The sequence below is a fragment of the Pseudophryne corroboree genome, chromosome 2 (assembly GCF_028390025.1).
Source record: "Pseudophryne corroboree isolate aPseCor3 chromosome 2, aPseCor3.hap2, whole genome shotgun sequence".
NCBI classification, from domain to species: Eukaryota; Metazoa; Chordata; class Amphibia; order Anura; family Myobatrachidae; genus Pseudophryne; species Pseudophryne corroboree.
This window is the reverse complement of record NC_086445.1, coordinates 707,166,388-707,187,289: the sequence shown is the minus strand read 5'-3', so window position 1 is coordinate 707,187,289 and position 20,902 is coordinate 707,166,388. Positions and strand designations below refer to the sequence as shown.

The 20,902-nt window shown below is 44.3% G+C and overlaps 1 long non-coding RNA gene across 1 annotated transcript; it reads right to left on the bottom strand.

Moving 5' to 3' along the window:
- Nucleotides 1–222: 222 nt before the first annotated feature.
- On the bottom strand, nucleotides 223–19,812 carry LOC135051118 (uncharacterized). The gene is made up of 3 exons (XR_010242046.1): nucleotides 19,715–19,812; nucleotides 1,312–1,377; nucleotides 223–488 (listed from the first exon to the last, which is right to left on the bottom strand). It is a non-coding gene; the product is annotated as an uncharacterized LOC135051118 (long non-coding RNA).
- Nucleotides 19,813–20,902: the final 1,090 nt, after the last annotated feature.

The window sequence follows — 20,902 nt, the reverse complement described above, 5'->3', positions numbered from 1 at the left end:
ATGTTTAGAAAATAATGTAGAAACTGTTGTGTGTTTTCATAAACCACAAATGATTATTTGGTTTAACCCTATATAGACCATCGTGATATTTAAAAAAAAAAATTAACTTGTATTTCAAACATTTCACCAACTAATAAATTTACACGTTATGTGTATATTAAAGAATACCAAAGCACATTATTTGTCGGACATATACATTTTTAATGAAATATGTCAGTTTCTGCAGAAAATGATACAAAGTTTTTGAAAGACAGTGTAAATTCCACCACAGATGGAGTGCGGTCTGGTTTAGATGTGGTTGGTCCGGCTGTTTGTTGTTATTGCTGTTGGGTATCAACATTACCCACATCTGGGAGGTCAAGCGTGTCGATGGGTGTCAACACCAGCACTTGGTCAGCAGATGCATCTTCACACTCTTCAGCCGGTGGTCTGGGTGGTCATGGACGTGATGGACATACAACATAAACATTATAGATAAGTAAAGTTTTCTAAGAAAAAAAAAATGCAAATATGTTACACGTTAACTTGTGGTTTTTTTATTTAAACTGTTTTGGTACTCAAAATCTATAAACTTTACCTAAGTGCAGAAATGGCAATAAGTCCCTGTATTACATAATAACAGTTGGAAGAAAAGAGTTTGAGGTACACTGCACGTAATCAATAAACATTGGTAGAAACAACAACTGCAAAATGGACCAATGTGCAACATCAGTAGTGGGTGCTCTGTGGCAGTTGGCATTGCACTGCAGCAACACATCTGCAGCTGTTTTTGATGTTATATGAAGGCAAAAACACTTAAGTACTTACCGTGTATATGTTTTTTGCTTTGTGAATAAAAAAGACTTGTAGTCATCTTCAGGGCAGTAGAGAGCCTGATTGGGCCTGGCTACATTTCAGGGTGTGTGGCCTAAGTACAGGAGGCGTGGTCATGCACCCTTAGAAAAAAATACTGAAAGACAGGTATTTTAAGCGCCTCCATGAACAACTACTGCCCAGCACAAAGCAGCGTGTGTTGGGCTGAGGAGAAGGGCTGCAGGTGCTGCTACCAGGTAAGGAAGAGGGGGCCCAGGGCTCCCACTGGGCCCCTCCATCAGACCTGGGCCCGGGTAATTTGTAACCCCCCCCCCCCACTCATTTTAGAAAACACGCAATTATGAAGCAACATCATATTGTTTAAAACGTACAGTATATTGCAAATACATTAAAAAATGGGGTAAAAATGGTGTGAGAAATTAATAAAGATTTTGGAGACCACAAAACCACACATAGTAATTACAGTAAGATATTGTATTCTCCCTTTTTAGGACTTACCAGCCAGATACTCTTGATGGCGCGAAGATCTCTTTTCAGCAGGTACCTTCAGCCTGACTTCTGGAGCTGCATTGTTGTTTTAAAAAAACAGTACTTTAATATTTAAATTTTATGCACAATATACAATGTATTGACATGAATAAAACAATATACATTTATATGTGCATATTTTAAGCCACAAACAATGTTTGTTAGTAAAAAACACAATTACAGTATAGCCATGTTACTAATTCATTTTGTAACATTTGTACCATAACATAATTGGTTTTCCATTAAGGAATGAAAAATGTACATACACAGTTCTATTTACGCAGGAAACAATAATTAGTAGGCATCCATGTACTGCGGGACAACAGCTCCCAGAAAAAAAAAATTGTAAAAATAACAGATTTACATAAAGTGTGTGAGGGTATACTAGGATGTGTTATTGCACATAAGTTGCTAAACCATGCTGAAACACATAGAAAGATTAATGTTTAATTTAAAAATGTTAAATGATATAAAAGGGCCTGTTAATTATTGGTTACTTACTAGATGGTGCTTAGGCTGGTGCCCTATCAGTGTCCTTAATGTGAACTCCAGGCAGGACTTCAGGGGGAATCACTTCCTTAAGTTCCTCTTCATAGGAAGTATAGTGAACTGGGATTTGACACCCACCACAGGTCCTGCATGCCTGTTTGACCTCATCTGCCATATTCTACTTCAGCACACTCTTCACATCATCGAAGCTCTTTTTTATATATGAGACGTTACGTCTACACGTGCTCACTGCATTGACTACATTAATGATGCCCACCCACATCTCTTTTTTCCTATCCATGGAGGTCTTGTGTGTATGATCTCCTAATAGCGGGTGAAAGACTCACCATCGCATGTACTAATGTGCAATTCTCTTGGTAAGAGAAATGCACATTGCGCCAAGTGTGCATCTTGACACACCTAGGGACCGAAACATCCTTCTACGCCACACCACCAGAAATCACCTCAGTCTCCTCCTCCACACTACCTTCCTCAGCCTTGTTACTCACTGCCTTACCCACAACTACCTCCTCCTACTCCATCCTCCTCTGCTTTCCGATATCTGGACTCTAGGTCGACACCCATTAGGTCGACACCCATTAGGTCGACACCCATTGGTCAACAGTGGCTAGGTCGACACTAGAAATAGGTCAACACGGCCATTAGGTCGACATGAACAAGGTCAACATGAAAATAGGTCGACAGGAGTTTTTTTACTTTTTTGGGGGACTTTTTCATACTTTACGATCCATGTGGACTACAAATGGGAACTGTAACCTCTGCCAAGCGCAGCACTAATTGGGGTTCCTGGTCACTTGATGGAGAAAACGACACAAAAAAAACCTAAAAAAAACTCATGTCGACCTTTTTTCATGTTGATCCTGTTCATGTCTACCTAATGGCCGTGTTGACCTATTTCTAGTGTCAATCTACCCACTGTCGACCAATGAGTGTCAACCTAATGTATGTCAACTTAATTGGTGTTGACCTTGAGTCCCATACCCCTGCTTTCCAAGGGTCCTGGCAGACATGCTTCACTAACTTATACCCCTTTTACACAGCCAGCATATAACACAGGTTATTGCACATGAACGTGCATAACCCGTGTTGCTGGTTGGTTAAAAAAGGGCAGAGTTGGAATAATCCGGGTCGACTGACCCGGTATTCCAACTCGTGTAGTTTGCAGGGTTGAACACGGGTTCAACCCGGCAAAGTGTGCAGTGTAAATGGTAGCTGAGTCGCATTGACCTGGCTTCCCGTTTAATGTAGCGACGCCTCCCACCGCATCATCAGCGACATCACCAACCCGGCAATATGCCAGGTTCGTAAATGCAGTGGGAAAGGGGCCTGATTCAGGTTGCAGCCGGGTGGCATCTGTGTCAGGCTCCCGGCTGTGACCCATGATTTTAGTGTAAAAGAGGTATTACTATCATTCTCTCTTACCAGTTCCTTATCTGAAAATGACTCACTACCTATCTTAGACAAAATTTAGCCTCAGGGGTTCTTACAGGGTGTGTGAGGTAGTAGTCATAGGTCATTTATGTGCCAATAAATAAGGCACTTTCAAATGAGTGAAATCACAACGTGAAACTCGAATTCCAGTTGGTCTAAAAACTCACATGCTTCCTGGTCTGTATTATCACAAGATCTTGCAAGCAGGTCCCATTTTTTACTTAAATCTCGCACTACATTACATTAGCAAGTTGCAATGCCAACTTGCACCCTCTCAAAGTGCAAGACCATGTGAATTGGAATTTGATTAACAACTCGTACCGCATTCCATCCATCCCATGATGTCTGTGGCAGCAGAAGCAGGGATTCTGAAGTTCCCGGAGCCTCGAACCATATACAAAGCCTCTACCACGCAAATTTCTGGTAAAGCCTCATATTTACAGTTTTGTGTTTTTGTGGAAGTTGTGTAAAGTATTTGATATAAATAAATGTTGGAAACGTACAATGCAATTTTGGGGACATTTCTCCTTATAGCTTTCATATACCCCTTTCACACCGCCAATGCCGGATCCCACCCAGGAATTGGAAACGTGCCCTTCCCGGGTGGGATCAGGCATTGGACGCTGCTGCTGGCATCCCGGACCCGGCAACATGCCGGGTGGGTTGCCATAGCGTTGGGGGGCGACAGCGGGGGCGGAGTAGGCACTGGGAGATGAGATCATCTCCACGCCGCCTCTCCCTTTTGTAGTGAATGGGTCGGGAGCCCGTTTACACTGCCATTGACCTGATATTCAACCCGGGAATAACACTGCTTTATTCCGGGGTTGAATTGCCGGGTCAGGTGACCCAGGATTTCCGACACGGCGCTTTCACACCGCACGCCGACCCGTGTCGACCCGGCAATATGCCGGGGTTAGTTGTGCGGTGTGAAAGGGGTAATAGATAGCTATGAATTAAAACTGATCCTGTGCTGTATTGTGCTGTCCAGTGTAGTCAGTGTATTGTGCTGCATCAGTCCAGCCAGTCACAGTGTTGGTGTCCTCTGCTGCCATATATCCAGTGTAGCTGTACAAAGTGGTGCTGTGTTGTGCTGTCCAGTCCAGTGTAGTCAGTGTATTGTGCTGCATCAGTCCAGCCAGTAACAGTGTTGGTTCCTCTGCTGCCATATATCCAGTGTAGCTGTATAAAGTGGGGCTGTGTTGTGCTGTCCAGTCCAGTGTAGTCAGTGTATTGTGCTGCATCAGTCCAGCCAGTCACAGTGTTGGTGTCCCCTGCTGCCATATATCCAGTGTAGCTGTATAAAGTGGTGCTGTGTTGTGCTGTCCAGTGTAGTCAGTGTATTGTGCTGCATCAGTACAGCCAGTCACAGTGTTGGTTCCTCTGCTGCCATATATCCAGTGTAGCTGTATAAAGTGGGGCTGTGTTGTGCTGTGCAGTCCAGTGTAGTCAGTGTATTGTGCTGCATCAGTCCAGCCAGTCACAGTGTTGGTGTCCCCTGCTGCCATATATCCAGTGTAGCTGTATAAAGTGGTGATGTGTTGTGCTGTCCAGTCCAGTGTAGACAGTGTATTGTGCTGCATTAGTCCAGCCAGTCACAGTGTTAGTGTACTCTGCTGCCATATATCCAGTGTAGCTGTATAAAGTGGTGCTGTGTTGTGCTGTCCTGTCCAGTGTAGACAGTGTATTGTGCTGCAGTAGTCCAGCCAGTCACAGTGTTAGTGTACTCTGCTGCCATATATCCAGTGTAGCTGTATAAAGTGGTGCTGTATTGTGCTGTCCAGGCCAGTGTAGTCAGTGTATTGTGCTGCATCAGTCCAGCCAGGCACAGTGTTGGTGTCCTCTGCTGACATATATTCAGTGAAGCTGTATAATACTATAAAGTGGTGCTGTGTTGTGCTGTCCAGTCCAGTGTAGTCAGTGTATTGTGCTGCATCAGTCCAGCCAGTCACAGTGTTGGTGTCCTCTGCTGCCATATATCCAGAGTAGCTGTATAAATGGGATGCGGTCAACATCCCGCCGGACGGAATCCCGGCGGTCGAAATACCGACGCTGGAATCCCGACCGGCACAATCCCGACATATTCTCCCTCCGTGGCTGTCCACGACACCCATAGAGTGAGAAAATAATGGTGTGCGACTGCCGAGCGTAGCGAGGCACCGTGCCTGCAAGGGGCTGCATTCTGGTCGCCACCCCTGTCGGGATTGTGTGGTTGGGATTCCGGCGTCGGGATTTCAACCGACCAGCGGGAATACGTACTGATCCCGTATAAAGTGGTGTTGTGTTGTGCTGCATCAGACCAGTGGTAGTGTCCTGTCCGTCAGTCATTCCAGTGATGATATATGCTGCTGATATATGTTCACTGCTACAGTATTATAATAATAATAATAATAATAACAACAACCACAAGACCCTTACAGTGTTGTTGTGTTGTGCTGCATCAGACCAGTGGTAGTGTCCTGTCCATCAGTCACTCCAGTGACGATATACGCTGCTGCTATATGTCCACTGCTGCCGTATAATAATAATAATAATAATAATAACAACAACAAACACAGGTCCCTTACAGTGTTGTTGTGTTGTGCTGCATCAGACCAGTGGTAGTGTCCTGTCCATCAGTCATTCCAGTGACGATATACGCTGCTGCTATATGTCCACTGCTACAGTATTATAATAATTATAACAACAACCACCACAAGTTCCTTACAGTGCTGTTGTGTTGTGCTGCATCAGACCAGTGGTAGTGTCCTGTCCATCAGTCATTCCAGCAACAATATACGCTGCTGCTATATGTCCACTGCTACAGTATTATAATATTTATAACAACAACCACAAGTCCCTTACAGTGTTGCTGTGTTGTGCTGCATCAGACCAGTGGAAGTGTCCTGGCCATCAGTCATTCCAGTCATTCCTGTGCCGCATATTGTCTTATATAACCCTCAAAAAATAACGGAGAACAAAAATTTGGAAGATAAAATAGGGAAAGATCAAGAACCACTTCCTACTAGTGCTGAAGCTGCTGCCACTAGTCATGACATAAATGATGAAATGCTATCAACGTCGTCTGCCAAGGCTGATGCCCAATGTGATAGTAGAGGGCATGAAAATCCAAAAAGCCAAAGTTCAGTAAAAAGAGAAAAAGAGAAATTTAAATGGTCTGAGGAGAAACGTAAACTTGCCAATATGCCATTTACAACACAGAGTGGCAAGGAACGGCTAAGGCCCTGGCCTATGTTCATGGCTAGTGGTTCAGCTTCACATGACGATGGAAGCCCTCATCCTCCCGCTAGAAAAATTTAAAGAATTAAGCTGGAAAGAGCACAGAAAAGAACTGCGTTCTGAGATGGTATCACAAATCCCCAAGGAGAGTCCAAGTGTGTCGGCGGATGCGATGCCTGACCTTCCCAACCCTGGACGGGAAGAGGTGGCTCCTTCCACCATTTGCACGCACCCTGCAAGTGCTGGAAGGAGCACCCACAGTCCAGTTCCTGATATTAAAATTGTAGATGTCACTGTTGAAGTACACCAGGATGAGGATATGGGTGTTGCTGGCGCTGAGGAGGAAGTTGACGATGAGGATTCTGATGGTGATGTGGTTTGTTTAAGTCAGGCACCGGGGGAGACACCTGTTGTCCATGGTATGAAGAAGCCCATTGTGATGCCTGGGCAAACTACCAAAAAAGCCACCTCTTCGGTGTGGAATTATTTCTCCACAAATCTGGACAACAGGTGTCTAGCCAACTGTAATAAGTAGGGGTAAGGATGTTAACCACCTAGGAACATCCTCCTTTATATGTCACCTCCTGCACATTCATCAGAAGTCAGTGTCAAGTTGTGAAACTTTGGGTAAGAGCGTAAGCAGTCCACTGACACCTAAATCCCTTATTCCGCCTGTACCCAAGCTCCTGCAAGCCACACCACCAACTCCCTCAATGTCAACTTCCTCCTCAGTCAGGAACATCAGTAGTCCTGCAGGCCATGTCACTGTCAAGACTGAGGAGTCCTCTCCTAACCGGGATTCCTCCATAGGATCCTTGAGTGGTACGCCTGCTGTTGCTGCCGCTGCTGTTGTTGCTGCTGTGAGTCAATCATCATCCCAGATGGGAAGTCGGAAGACCACTTAGTCTACTTCCAGTAAGCAATTGACTGTCCAACAGTCCTTTGTGAGGAAGATGAAATATGACTGCAGTCATCCTTTTGCAAAGCTAATAACTGAGGCCTTGACAGATATGTTGGTGTTAGACGTGCGTCCGGTATCCGCCATTAGTTCAGTGGGACTTACAGAATTGTGTTAGGTACTGTGTCCCCGGTATCAAATCCCATCTAGGTTCCACTTCTCTAGGCAGGCGATACCAAGAATGTACAAAGACGTCAGTAAAAGAGTCACCAGTGTCCTACAAAATGCGGTTGTTTTCAGTGTCCACTTAACCACGGACATGTGGACAAGTGGAACAGGACAGACTAAGGACTATATGACTGTAACAGCCCACTGGGTAGATGTATGGCCTCCCATAGCAACAACAGCAGCGGCACCAGTAGCAGCATCTCGCAAATGCCAACTCGTTCCTAGGCAGGCTACGCTATGTATCACCGCTTTCCATAAGAGGCACACAGCTGACAACCTCTTACGGAAACTGAGAAACATCATTGCAGAATGGCTTACCCCAATTAGACTCTCCTGGGGATTTGTAATATCGGACAACGCCACCAATATTGTGCGTGCATTACATCTGGGCAAATTCCAGCACGTTCCATGTTTTGCCCATACAATTAATTTGGTGGTGCAGAATTTTTTGAAAAATGACAGGGGTGTGCAGGAGATGCTGTCGGTGGCCCAAAAAATTGTAGCCCACTTTCAGCATTCAGCCACTGCGTGCCGAAGACGGGAGCGCCGGCAAACACATCTGAACATGCCCCGCCATCAACTGAAGCAAGAGGTGGTAACGAGGTGGAATTCAACACTCTATATGCTTCAGAGGAGCAGCAAAAGGCCATTCAAGCCTATACATCCACCTATGATATAGGCAAAGGAGGGCTAATGCACCTGACTCAAGTGCAGTGGAGATTGATTTCCATCTTGTGCAAAGTTCTCCAACCCTTCGAACTTGCCACACGTGAAGTCAGTTTAGACACTGCCAGCTTGAGTCAGGTCATTCCCCTCATCAGGCTGGAGAAATTAAAGGAAGAGCTAAAAAGGAGTGATTCCGCAAAGTATGTGGGACTTGTGGATGGAGCCCTTCATTCGCATTGCCAGGATTTAAGGGTGATCAATCTGTTGAAATCAGACCACTACATTTTGGCTACCGTGCTCGATCCTAGGTTTAAAGCCTACGTTGTATCTCTCTTTTCGGCAGACACAAGTGTATAGAGGTGCAAAGACCTGCTGGTGAGTAAATTGTCAACTCAAGCGGAATGTGACCCATCAGCAGCTCGTCCTTCAATTTCTCCCATCACTGGGGCTGCAAGGAAAAGGATAAGATTTCCTAGCCCACCCGCTGGCGGTGATGCAGGGCAGTTAGGAGCGAAAGCTGACATCTGGTTTAGACTGAAGGACCTGCCAATGATTACTGACATGTCTACTGTCACTGCATATGATTCTGTCACCATTGAAAGAATGGTGAAGGATTATATGAGTGACAGCATTCAAGTAGGCATATCAGACAGTCTGTATGTATACTGGCAGGAAAAAGAGGCAATTTGGATGCCCTTGCACAAACTAGCTTTATTTTACCTAAGTTGCCCTCCCTCCAGTGTGTACTCCGAAAGAGTGTTTAGTGCAGCCGGTAACCTTGTCAGCAATCGGCTTAGGAGGTTATTTCCACTAAATGTGGAGAAGATGATGTTCATGAATTATAAATTCCTCCGGGAAGATCTTTACCAGCAATTGCCTCCAGAAAGTACATAGGGACCTGTGATGGTGGATTCCAGTGGGGACGAATTAATACTCTGTGAGGAGGATGTACACAGTGAAAGGGGTGAGGAATCAGAGGATGAGGAGAAGGTCAACATCTTGCCTCTGTAGAGCCAGTTTGTGCAAGGAGAGATTGATTGCTTCTTTTTTGGTGGAGCCCCAAACAAACCAGTCATTTCAGCCACAGTCGTGTGGCAGACCCCGTCGCTGAAATGATTGGTTTGTTAAAGTGTGCATGTCCTGTTTATACAACATAAGGGTGGGTGGGAGGGCCCAAGGACAATTCCATCTTGCACCTCTTTTTCTTCTTTGCATTATGTGCTGTTTGGGGACTAGTTTTTTTAAGTGCCATCCTGTCTGACACTGCAGTGCAACTCCTAGATGTGCCAGGTGTTTGTGCCACACATTTGTGTCGCTTAGCTTAGTCATACAGCCACCTCTATGCAACCTTTTGGCCTAAAAACAATATTGTGAGGTGTGAGGTGTTCAGAATAGACTGGTAATGAGTGGAAATGAATGTTATTGAGGTTAATAATACCGTAGGAGCAAAATTACCCCCAAATTCTGTGATTTTAGCTGGGGTTTTTTTCCAAATATCTTTTTATTAGTTTTTTTTCCGAGATTTAACAGATATACAATTCAAATAAACTGTTCGCAACACTCTTAGTATAAATTTTGCAATCAAATACAATGAGATCGTGGCAGAGGATACAGAAGAATAGGAAGATACACATACATGACAGACACAATGAGGGGTGGGAGGGGAGGGGAAATATCATAACAGGCAAGATTAAGTCGTATAGTTTTATCTACAGCATTAGATTTGCATTGAGACGGAGATAGCTAGTTGACCCACTGTTGATTAGATGAAGGCCTATTTTGGTACACAGACATGTAAAGGTACAGAATACATAAAGAAAATGTACATATACTAATCAATGAAGTGGTTAGATCATGGATAAAGACAATTATGAAATGGTTGCCGGCGGGATCAAAAGCATGCCCTCCGCTCTATACATGTCATGAGAACCTAAGTATTGAGTAATTAAGCTTCGAGAGTTTGTGTTTAAGGTTGAGATAAATAAATCCCATTTTCTATGGAAGGACGACATCGAAATGTCTTCATTCAGAAGGATAGATCTAATATCAAAATAAAGTCGTTGTAGTAGTTTATTTTTGAGTTCATGGATAGTGGGAGCTGTTTTTTTTACCCAATGGATTAATATAAGTTTCTTAGCTAGAGTTAGCACTGTCACAAGGAAAGGTATGATTTTCCCAGTGTCTTTGTCCAAGGCTCAAGTCTTAAAATTAAGTAGGAGACATGCCATTGGATCCGCCAGCAACCGCATACCAATAATAGACTGTAAATACAGAAGGATTTTATTCCAGAACCTGTATATTTTTGAACAACCCCAGAAACAGTGGAGAAACTTAGCATTTTTCATCCCGCATTTAATACAGCACCCTGTTTCAGAGGATGACATATATTTTCGTTGTGCCGGTGTTATATATGCTCTGTGTAAAAAACGGAAATGTACTTCTTGCAAATATGCGGATCTGAGGATTTTGTAGGATTTAGTGTATGTAGCAAGGACTTGGTCTGAATTATCCGGAAACGGTGAGATATCTAGTCTCCAAGAGGATAGAACATTATCGGAGTGTAGAGTTGTCGTGAGACTACCATCCGTTAAGGGAATATATAGATGTTTAACCTTGTATGCTCTATGCATATTAGCTTGTAGAGTCTTAAGAAGAATATTCATAGACTTGGAGGGTGTAGAAGGTAGAGGGAGAGATTGTATATAATGCCTGAGTTGCAAGTAGAAATAAAAATGACTGTTGGGAAGTGTAAAGGATTGTTGTAAATCATGAAAGGTAGGGAAGGGCAGAGTGCCCCCAGGGTCGAAAACCTTGTTCACAAGAAGAATGCCTTTTTTCTTCCACTCCTGATAGGTGGGGTTATAAATTGAAGGGGAAAAACCCGGATTACCCCAAATGGTGAGATAAGGGGAGTATTTAAAGTTCTCTCCAAATTTTTTATGCAGACTGATCCAGCAGAAGTGTGTATCTTTGAATAGGACATTTGTGTATACAACGTTAGGAATTTCAGATGCTTTAAGATGCAGCAGGGCAGCCGGGGAGTAGGGGTGAAAGACAGCCAAATCCAGTGAGTTGTTAGTGTAAGTAGACTGCGACAGTAGCCAATCACTGGCATACCTAAAGAACACAGCTAAGGTGTATGCTTTAAAGTCGGGTATGCCCAGACCTCCGTGGTGTTTTGGTAGGGTCAATTTATTATAAGCCAGACGAGGCCGTTTCCCTTTCCATAGGAAGGAGGATATAGAGGATTTTATAAGTAGTATATCTCTGTTGGACAAGGCAATGGGCAGCATTTGAATAGCGTAAAAAAGTTTTGGGAAAATTATTGACTTAACTGCAGCGGCTCTGCCCAAAAGGGAGAGAGGTAGGGAAGTCCATGTATGCAGGAGGGATGTAACCTTACGAATCAAGGGAGTGAAATTTAGAGTATATAATTTATCTACATTATTGGGGATATGAATGCCCAGGTATTTGATACATGATGAAATCCGAAATTTAGAAAATACATCAGAAGACTGAAGATCTACAGACTAAGTGCCAATGGGTAAAATCTCAGATTTTTCCACATTAATTTTGTATCCAGAAAATTTTCCAAAATCAGAAATCATATCCAGAATGTGCGGAAGGGAGCGCAGGGGGTCAGAAACAAACAGCAGCATATCATCTGTGAAAAGTGAAATCTTGATTTCCTGAGAGGAAATCCGAATGCCTTTAAATTCAGGAGAATAACGAAGTGCTATGGCGAGGGGTTCAATGGCGATGGCAAATAATAGAGGGGAGAGAGGGCAGCCTTGCCTGGTACCTTTATTAATGGGAAAGCAAGTAGAAATTTGTCCATTACACAGGATTTGGGAGGTTGAGTTATTATATAAAAGTTTAATATATGAAATAAACACAGAGGGAAAGCCAAATCGAGATAAGGAGTCAAATAAATGGGGCCACAGTACGAGATCGAAGGCTTTCTCCGCATCCATTGATACCACCACGCCAGAGGGGGAGTCTCCAGTAGAATTTTGAAAGATTTGAATCGCTGCTATCACCTTCCGAACATTGAGAACAGAGTGCCGACCCTGGATAAATCCAGTCTGGTCAGAATGTATAATGGATGGGAGGACATTTTTTAATCTATTGGCTAGGAGTTTGGTTAATATTTTATAGTCAGAATTAAGTAGTGAGATTGGCCTATATGAACCTGGTAGAGATAAATCTCGGCCGGGTTTAGGTAGTAATTTGATACATGCATTGTTAAAATATAGTGGAGTAGATTCGGACATTAGTATATGGTTAAATGAGTCTACTAGTGTGGACAAAATTTCTGAATGAAGTGCCTTATAAAAGCTGCCTCCAAAGCCATCTGGCCCAGGGGCCTTGGTGGCCTTAAGGGATGATATAATTTGAGAGACCTCCTTGGGAGTAACCGGTGCAGTCAATGCTGCACTCATCTCATCAGAGATGGAGAGATGGTGGGGAAAGGTAAGGTGGACCATGGAAAATCCTGTTTTTCGGGAGATACAGAGGGAGGGGATAGAGAAGAAGAAGAAGAAGAAGAAGAAGCAGAGTAGAGGTCAGTGTAGAATTGAGACATCACATCGACTATTTGTTTATTGGAAGAGGTGAGGGTCCCATCCCTTCTCCTGAGAGGGTGCACCGCTACAGACGACCTAGAGCCATTCAAAATATTAGTAAGGAGACTACCTGTCTTATTCCCAAAACGATGGTATCTGTAATTAATGTGATAGAGATATTTATTTCCCCTTTTGTGGAGAAACTCATCAAAGTGAGTTTTTGCCTGTATATATTTATGTTTGTTCGTTAAGGATGGGACACGTTGGAATGCTGAGTAGGTGGTGGTAAGGGAGGATTGCAAGGACAGGTAGGTAGCTGCATATGCCTTGTTCAACCTAGATACATAGGACACTATGTTGCCTCTAAGAACTGTTTTAGCCATCTGCCAATAAAGTGGGGGGTTAGTAGCTGCGCATTCACTATTATTCACTGCATAATCTCTCCAGCTGTCCAATAACATTGATTTGAAATCCTTAGAAGAGAGAAGATGGGTGGGAAAATGCCAAGTGGAGTGGGAGGATTGTTCGTCAGACAATGTGATGTCTAATCTAAGAAGGGCATGATCTGAGACAGATATGGGTTCAATTACAGCTGAGGACATTCTTGTGAACAAGGATTGCGAGATTAAAATATAGTCAATTCTTGAGAACGTTTGGTATGCCGCAGAGAGGCATGTATATTCTCTAGACGTGGGGTTAGTGGATCTCCATGCGTCTATTAAGGTTAGTTGTGTGGCCAATTGCGGTACTCCAAGCCTGGGTAATTTTTTCGGAGCAGCCTGAGGTTTAGGGGGTGACGTTTTATCTAGGGAAGTGTCTGAGATTAAATTAAAGTCCCCACAGACCACCATAGGGTCACCCATAAATGGCGTCAGTTTAGCAATCAGAGTGTGGAAAAATTATTTGGAATAGATAGGAGAAGCATATACATTACAAAAGGTGTACACCTTAGAATTTAGTGATAACCTGGTAATTGTGTATCTACCTTCCGAATCATTTTGAGATGCGATATGGGAATATGAGATATTGCTTTTTATAAGGAGAGCAACACCTCTAGCCTTTGAGTTATACGGTGAGAAGTCAAGTAATTTCCACCCTAACATCTGTAGCTTTACCATTTCAGAAGGAATTAGATGCGCCTCCTGTAAAAAAAACTACATTCAATTTCAATGCATTAAGGTAAACCAGAATCTTTCTCCGCTTCGCAGGGGAATTAAAAACCCCTACGTTCAGGGAACCTATGCGTAGAGTAGACATAGCGAAGAAAGGTGAAGTGGTATTAAGGCTGGGCCAGATCTAGCAAGTGGATATTGAAACACATACGTTGCATTCATTGAACCATATGAGTGGGGTAAAGGGGGGGGAGAGATACATGAAGGGATGGGGACACAGAGACAGAGAAGACATTAGAATTTGTAAATAGAGTAACAAATGAGAAAATGCGCACCGCGCGTTAAACATAGTACGTGTCCTAGCACTAGACTTCTGGACATACAGACAAAAAGAACAAAAACAGTAATGGTAATTCGGAGAAACTCCTAACTTAACACCCGGAGCAAGCTCCCTCCCGGCCCGGGCCACAATATCAAGGATATGGGCATGAACCAGTCCAAATGAGCTCAAACTTCAGACCTAGTGAGGTACCAAATGGAAATATGCTAAAGTCATTAATGTCCTTAACGTGCATCTTGCTGTGGGGATGCATCTGTTATGTCAGACATAAGGTCCTGCTTAGTTTCCTGCAAAAAATCAGCAGCGTCAGCCGGAGTGAGAAAGTCATAGTGTCTATCTTTATAGAATATACGGAGTTTTGCTGGGTATATCAGGGCAAACTTTTGCTTGTTGGCAACGAGCTGAGAACATATGGGAGAAAAAGCTTTTCTCGCTTTGGACAATTCTGCTGAAAAGTCTTGAAAGATCCGCTACTTCTTCCCTTCCCAATTGATGACAGGTATTTTCCTGGAGGCTTTCCAGATTTCAAGCTTATGTGTATAGCTTAAGCATTTAAATAATGTAACCCGTGGGCGAGAGTCATGGGGACGTGGAGGGGGGCCTACCCGGTGTACCCTTTCAATAACCATATCACTACAAGCATGTTGTATGCCTAGGAGCTGTGGCAGTGTGGTTTTAACAAAAGTCTCAAGTTCAGGGCCTTTAAGGGATTCGGGCAGCCCGACCAAACGCACATTGTTCCGTCGCAAACGATTTTCAATATCCTCCATGCGGTTAATGAGAGCATAATTATCTTTTTCCAGATGCTTAACCTCGCACTGTAAATCAGCTAAGTTATGGGCTATGGAGGCTATTCTAATCTAATTGCCTGACACCCTCGTGGTCAGCTGATGCACCTGGGCCGTGATGTCACTCACCGCTTTTGTAAGAAGAGGGCCCACCGTGGATGTGATGGCGTCCACCAGATCATTATAGGTGAGCGGAGCGTCAGAGGCCTTAGGAGGCTGTGGGGCTGCGTCTGGTCCCAGTTCCGCTGCAGACTTCTTGCTGGCCGGGGATACAGCGTGTGCTTCTAGGTCCGACGCCATGTTGGTACCGGCGCCACGTTTCACTTGCCGCAGCGTCTGCTGAGACGACCGCTGCGAGGAGGAGACAAATTTGTCCATGCTGGTAGTCAGGAGGGTAGCGCCGGTAACCAGGGCTGGCTCGTGGAGGCTGTGAAAGCCGTGAAAAGGGTGGTAGTGAGCCGGGCTAGGAGCGGAGCTGAGAGAGCACGATCCTCACTCAATGCACCCGGAACCAGAAGTCCGATTTTAGCTGTTTTTATGTTTTTTTCAAAAATCATCCAGATCCAAAACCAAAACCAAAACTCGAAAGGGTGGTTTTGGCAAAACCAAGCGAAAACCAAAACACAAAAGTTGAATTTGAACAAAAACCAAAACACAAAACATGAAAAGTGCCAGCCGCACATTTCTAGTTATTGAGACTATTTTATAGCCAATAATTCTATACCATTTCCAAGGAAACTGTGCTGCTGACCAGATGTTATTTTTATTACAGTCTTTCAGACATGGAATAAAATTATTATTTATATAATAATAATAATAATAATAAGACACAGAATAAGATAATAATAAAATTTCATTGCATTTTACCACCCTTTATAACAATGTAATATCATAAAGAGTTCAGGCTTTAGCATGCAATACCCAGGGCTGTTTTTAGGGGTAGGCGAGCCATGCAATTGCATGGGGCATCCGCTGTAGTACAGTCCAGCTGATGTACAGGCTTCAGCAAGCATGTGCCCAGCATCCTGCTATCTAAGGGGGTCATTCTGACCCGATCACACACTGCGCTTCTGCGCAGCCGTGCAATCAGGTCAGAATTGCACATGCACGGTGGCCGCATTGTGCAGGTGCGTCGTTGCTCGCCAGGCAGCGATGCTGCTAACGAAGAAAGCGGTCGCAGAAGCGACCGCAGGAAGACTGACAGGATGAAGGTGTTCCGGGGGCGTCAACTCACTATTTACTGGACGTGGAGATCCAAACGCAGGCGTGTCGAGGCGTTTGGAGGGCGGATTTCTGATGTCAATTCCGGGGCCTGCAACACTAGATTCATCGCACAGGGTAGGAAAACTCTTACCCTGGTCTTGTTTTACACAAAACTTTTTTTTGCATAGCAGGGTTGCACAAGCGATCGCATCCTTGCTATGCAAAAAAACACTCCCCCCCATAGGCAGCGTCTAGTTGATCGCATGGGCAGCAAAAAGTTGCAGCGTGCGATCAACTCAGAATGACCCCCTAAAGTCAGTGCCATAATTCCCTCTCTCATCTGCACCTCCTACAGAAGCAGTGTAGCAGCGTTATGGCTGGGAGAGCGGGCTATTCAAGACACTGCCTGCAGGGCACAGCTCTCTATTCAGCATTTCTGCGCACACGGAACAGGAAGACCGTGTCTGGACACATTAAAGTAAGTTAATCACTGAAGGCTGCCTGACAGCCAAACATACAAACACCTCAGACATGCTCCTAACACTGCTGCTATCACAAAGTGCCATGTATCACTGCTGTTATCAGTGCACAGACTCTGACAAATAAGCTCAGTTACGTGCCAGCTATTCATTCGCAGCATGTAAAGAGACAGTGGGGGTAATTCCAAGTTGATCGCAGCAGGAATTTAGTTAGCAACTGGGCAAAACCATGTGCACTGCAGGGGAGGCAGATATAACATGTGCAGAGAGAGTTAGATTTGGGTGGGTTATTTTATTTCTGTGCAGGGTAAATACTGGCTGCTTTATTTTTACACTGCAAATTAGATTGCAGATTGAACACACCACACCCAAATCTAACTCTCTCTGCACATGTTATATCTGCCTCCCCTGCAGTGCACATGGTTTTGCCCAGTTGCTAACTAAATTCCTGCTGCGATCAACTTGGAATTACCCCCAGTGTGCTTTCTGCAGTGTGTGTTGAAGTAAAAAGTCATGCACATTTAACAACTACCATTTACTACTAACACTGCTTTACTTAATTGCCATTTATGGATTTTTCACATCTAATGACAAGGTGCAAAACTAGGGTGTAAGTCTTTTCCTGCATGGTCACATCTCTTGCAGTGAGACCACGTCCTCCTTTTTTTTTTTTTTTTTTGGGGGGGGGGGGGGACGGGACATTTTTTTACTGTTTGCACTGCAAGCCATAATGTCTAGAAATGGCCCTGGCAATACCATCTTACCATCTTACTGCTATAAATAAGACCACAGGAGAACAAGTGTAACATGGTTGAAGATTGTTATGTGTATTCATCCACATTTGCTATTGATGATTGCAGGCAGGGATGGATCTAGACTTTTCTTTAGGGGGGGCGGTTTACTGTTTAATCGTGACTCCTCCCTCTACAGTCCCAACTCCTCCCATCTGCAATTCTAACTCCTACTCTCTCAATTCTGACTGAACTTTTTGAGTGAGACTGAGATAGAGCTTTGTGATTGTTCTATGTACATGTGACTGTGCTATGGGGTAATTGTATTTATTAGACCTAGTACCCACACACCAGCAAGTGAGGGGCAAATGCTCTGTAACCCTTGCTCTCCTGGCTCCTCTGTGCTGCTGTGGCATAAGCTGCAGCACATCGTTCTGCCTCAGGCTCTCCCCGGAGAGCTCTCTTCAGCTCAAAAGTGGGCGTGGCTATGACTGTGTTAGGGGGGGCGGTAGCCCCCTTCACCCCCCCCCCCCTAGATCCGGCCCTGATTGCAGGTACTGTATTGATAGGCATCTTTCTTTACCTGAATACCTCCCAAATGTAATACTGCAAAGAGTAGGATACAGATGTTGTGGTGGGGATCCGGTCACTTGGTCGACAATGTCTAGGTTCAGAGCCGGCCCTACCCAATATGATGCCCCAGGCAAGATTTTGGCTGGTGCCCCCTAGCACCACCGCTAGTTCTGCAGGAGATGCCTGGCATGAGTCAGCTGGCAGCTCTGCTAACGTCGGGCGCCTTTTGTTTATGAAAATGCATCATATTATTTGCATTACTATGTGGCTAGGATGCACAAGCAGCTTCTGTTGATTAAAATGATATGCAGCATGCCTATATTCTCAGTTCGACTGCGGCTGTATCTGCATACGAAATGCTACATAACAGTGATTTCCAGGAATACACTGCAATGTAGCATTTTGTATGCAGATACAGCCGCAGTCACACACAGAACATAGGCATGCCGCATATAATTTTAATCAGCAGAAGTTGCTGATGCCCCTAAGCATACCAAATGCCCTAGGCATTTGCCTAGTTTGCCTATGCCTAAGGACGGCTCTGTCTAGGTTGATAACTATTGGTCAACAGTAAGTAGGTCGACATGGTTTCTAGGTTGACAGGGACTCTAGGTCGACATGACAAAAGGTCGACATGAGTTTTTAAAAAAAAAAATTTAAAAACTTTTTCATACTTTACGATCCACGTGGACTACAATTGGGAATGGTAACCTGTGCCGAGCACAGCAGTAGCGGAGCGAGGCACCTTGCCTGAAGCACGAGCCATGAGAGGGGACACGGTGCACTACTTGGGGTTCCCGGTCACTGTACGAAGACAACTACACAATTTTTTTTTTTTAAACTCATGTTGACCTTTTTTCATGTCGACCTAGTACATGTCGACCTAGAGTCCCTGTCAACCTAAAAACCATGTTAACCTACTTACTGTCGACTAATAGTGGTCAACTTAGACACTGTAGACCTAAGTCTAGTCCAGAGGTTCTCAAACTCGGTCCTCAGGACCCCACACAGTGCATGTTTTGCAGGTCTCCTCACAGAATCACAAGTGAAATAATTAGCTCCACCTGTGGACCTTTTAAAATGGGTCAGTGAGTAATTAATACACCTGTGCACTTGCTGGGTTACCTGCAAAACATGCACTGTGTGGGGTCCTGAGGTCCGAGTTTGAGAACCTCTGGTCTAGCCTATCTAACATACCACACCCATTGTGGTGTCGGTGTAACCTGGTGTCAATTCCTAACGCAGCCCAAGCCTTGCAGAGAGTCGAGGGTTTCCCAACTATGCACATACAGTGATAGACAAAACTTATGTAATTAATCAAATTTCATATAAACATTACTTATAGATACACATATGTGATATAACTTGTAATATACATTAATAATACACTGGCAATGCTACTAAACTTATAGTCTTGGGCACTTTGCATATTTTCCTTACATGTGGTAATAAACTGGAGGCTCAACAGTATATGTAGGCTTCAATGTAGCAAACCTGAGTTTGAAGAACATTGTTGACTTCTATAAGAGGTTCAATATCACTGAAGTCCCTCATTTTGTTGCAACGATAGGGTCCAAATTTAATATACCCCTTTCAGACAGAGAAAACAACCCTGTAATTACCCATTTTTTACCTGGGTTTTTCCCCCGGATCTTACACAGGTTGCCAGTAATGTGAAAGGGTCCGACCAGGGTTTTTCAAAATGGGTCATGGCTAACAGCTCTTATTGGCTGAGCTGGCAGGGTCTCTCTGGATGGCTGAGCAGGTGGGGTACTGATGCTGACATCTGATGTCACAATTATGCTGCAGGAGAGAGAGGTAGAGAGAGACACAGAGGCAGAACTCTGGGAGGCAACGGAGTCAACTGCCGTCGGGCTCCGGCTTTGAAGGGGGGCACCTCTCCTCCTGTTCTGTGTGTTCAGCAACATTATTCAATTAAGTTAATTGACAACAGCCGGTAACTCTTCCGTAGCCGACTTACCCACTAGCCACTACACCTTACAAATCACACCCTCTTCATTATAGATATACTGGAAGCAGACACCTTACTGATGAAGCTATTTGCTCCTATAAAGGAAGCATGAGAATTCTAACTATATGAAGTTATTTCTCTGACAATTACAAGTAACTTCATATAGTTAGAATTCTCATACTTCCTATGAAACAGCAGATATCTCTCTCAGTAAGGTACATGCTTCAGTGTAATAGGTTGCGGGTTCTAATCGTGGATATGACACTTGCAAATTAATTGTCAGAGAAATAATCAGCATTGGGAGGGACTGAGCAGATCTATGTAGTGTGTGGCTGGACCCCCACATAGATCTGCCTAGTTGCAATGGTTTTGTAGTAGCTTCATATAGTTAGAATTAGAGATGAGCGGGTTCGGTTCCTCGGAATCTGAACCCCCCCGAACTTCACCCATTTTACACGGGTCCGAGGCAGACTCGGATCCTCACTCCTTACTCGGTTAACCCGAGCGCGCCCGAACGTCATCATCCCGCTGTCGGAATCTCGCGAGATTTGTATTCTTTATAAGGAGCCGCGCGTCGCCGCCATTTTCACTCATGCTTTGGGGATGATAGGGAGAGGATGTGGGCAGCGTTCTCTCTGTTGTGTTCAGTGTGCTGCAAATATCTGTGCTCAGTGTGCTGCAAATATCTGTGCTCAGTGTGCTTGCAAATATCTGTGCTCAGTGTGCTGAAAATATCTACGTTCTCTGCCTGAAAAACGCTCCATATCGGTGCTGCATTGTAGTATATAGTAGGAGGACAGTGCAGAATTTTGCTGACCAATGACCACCAGTATTATATCAGTACGGTAC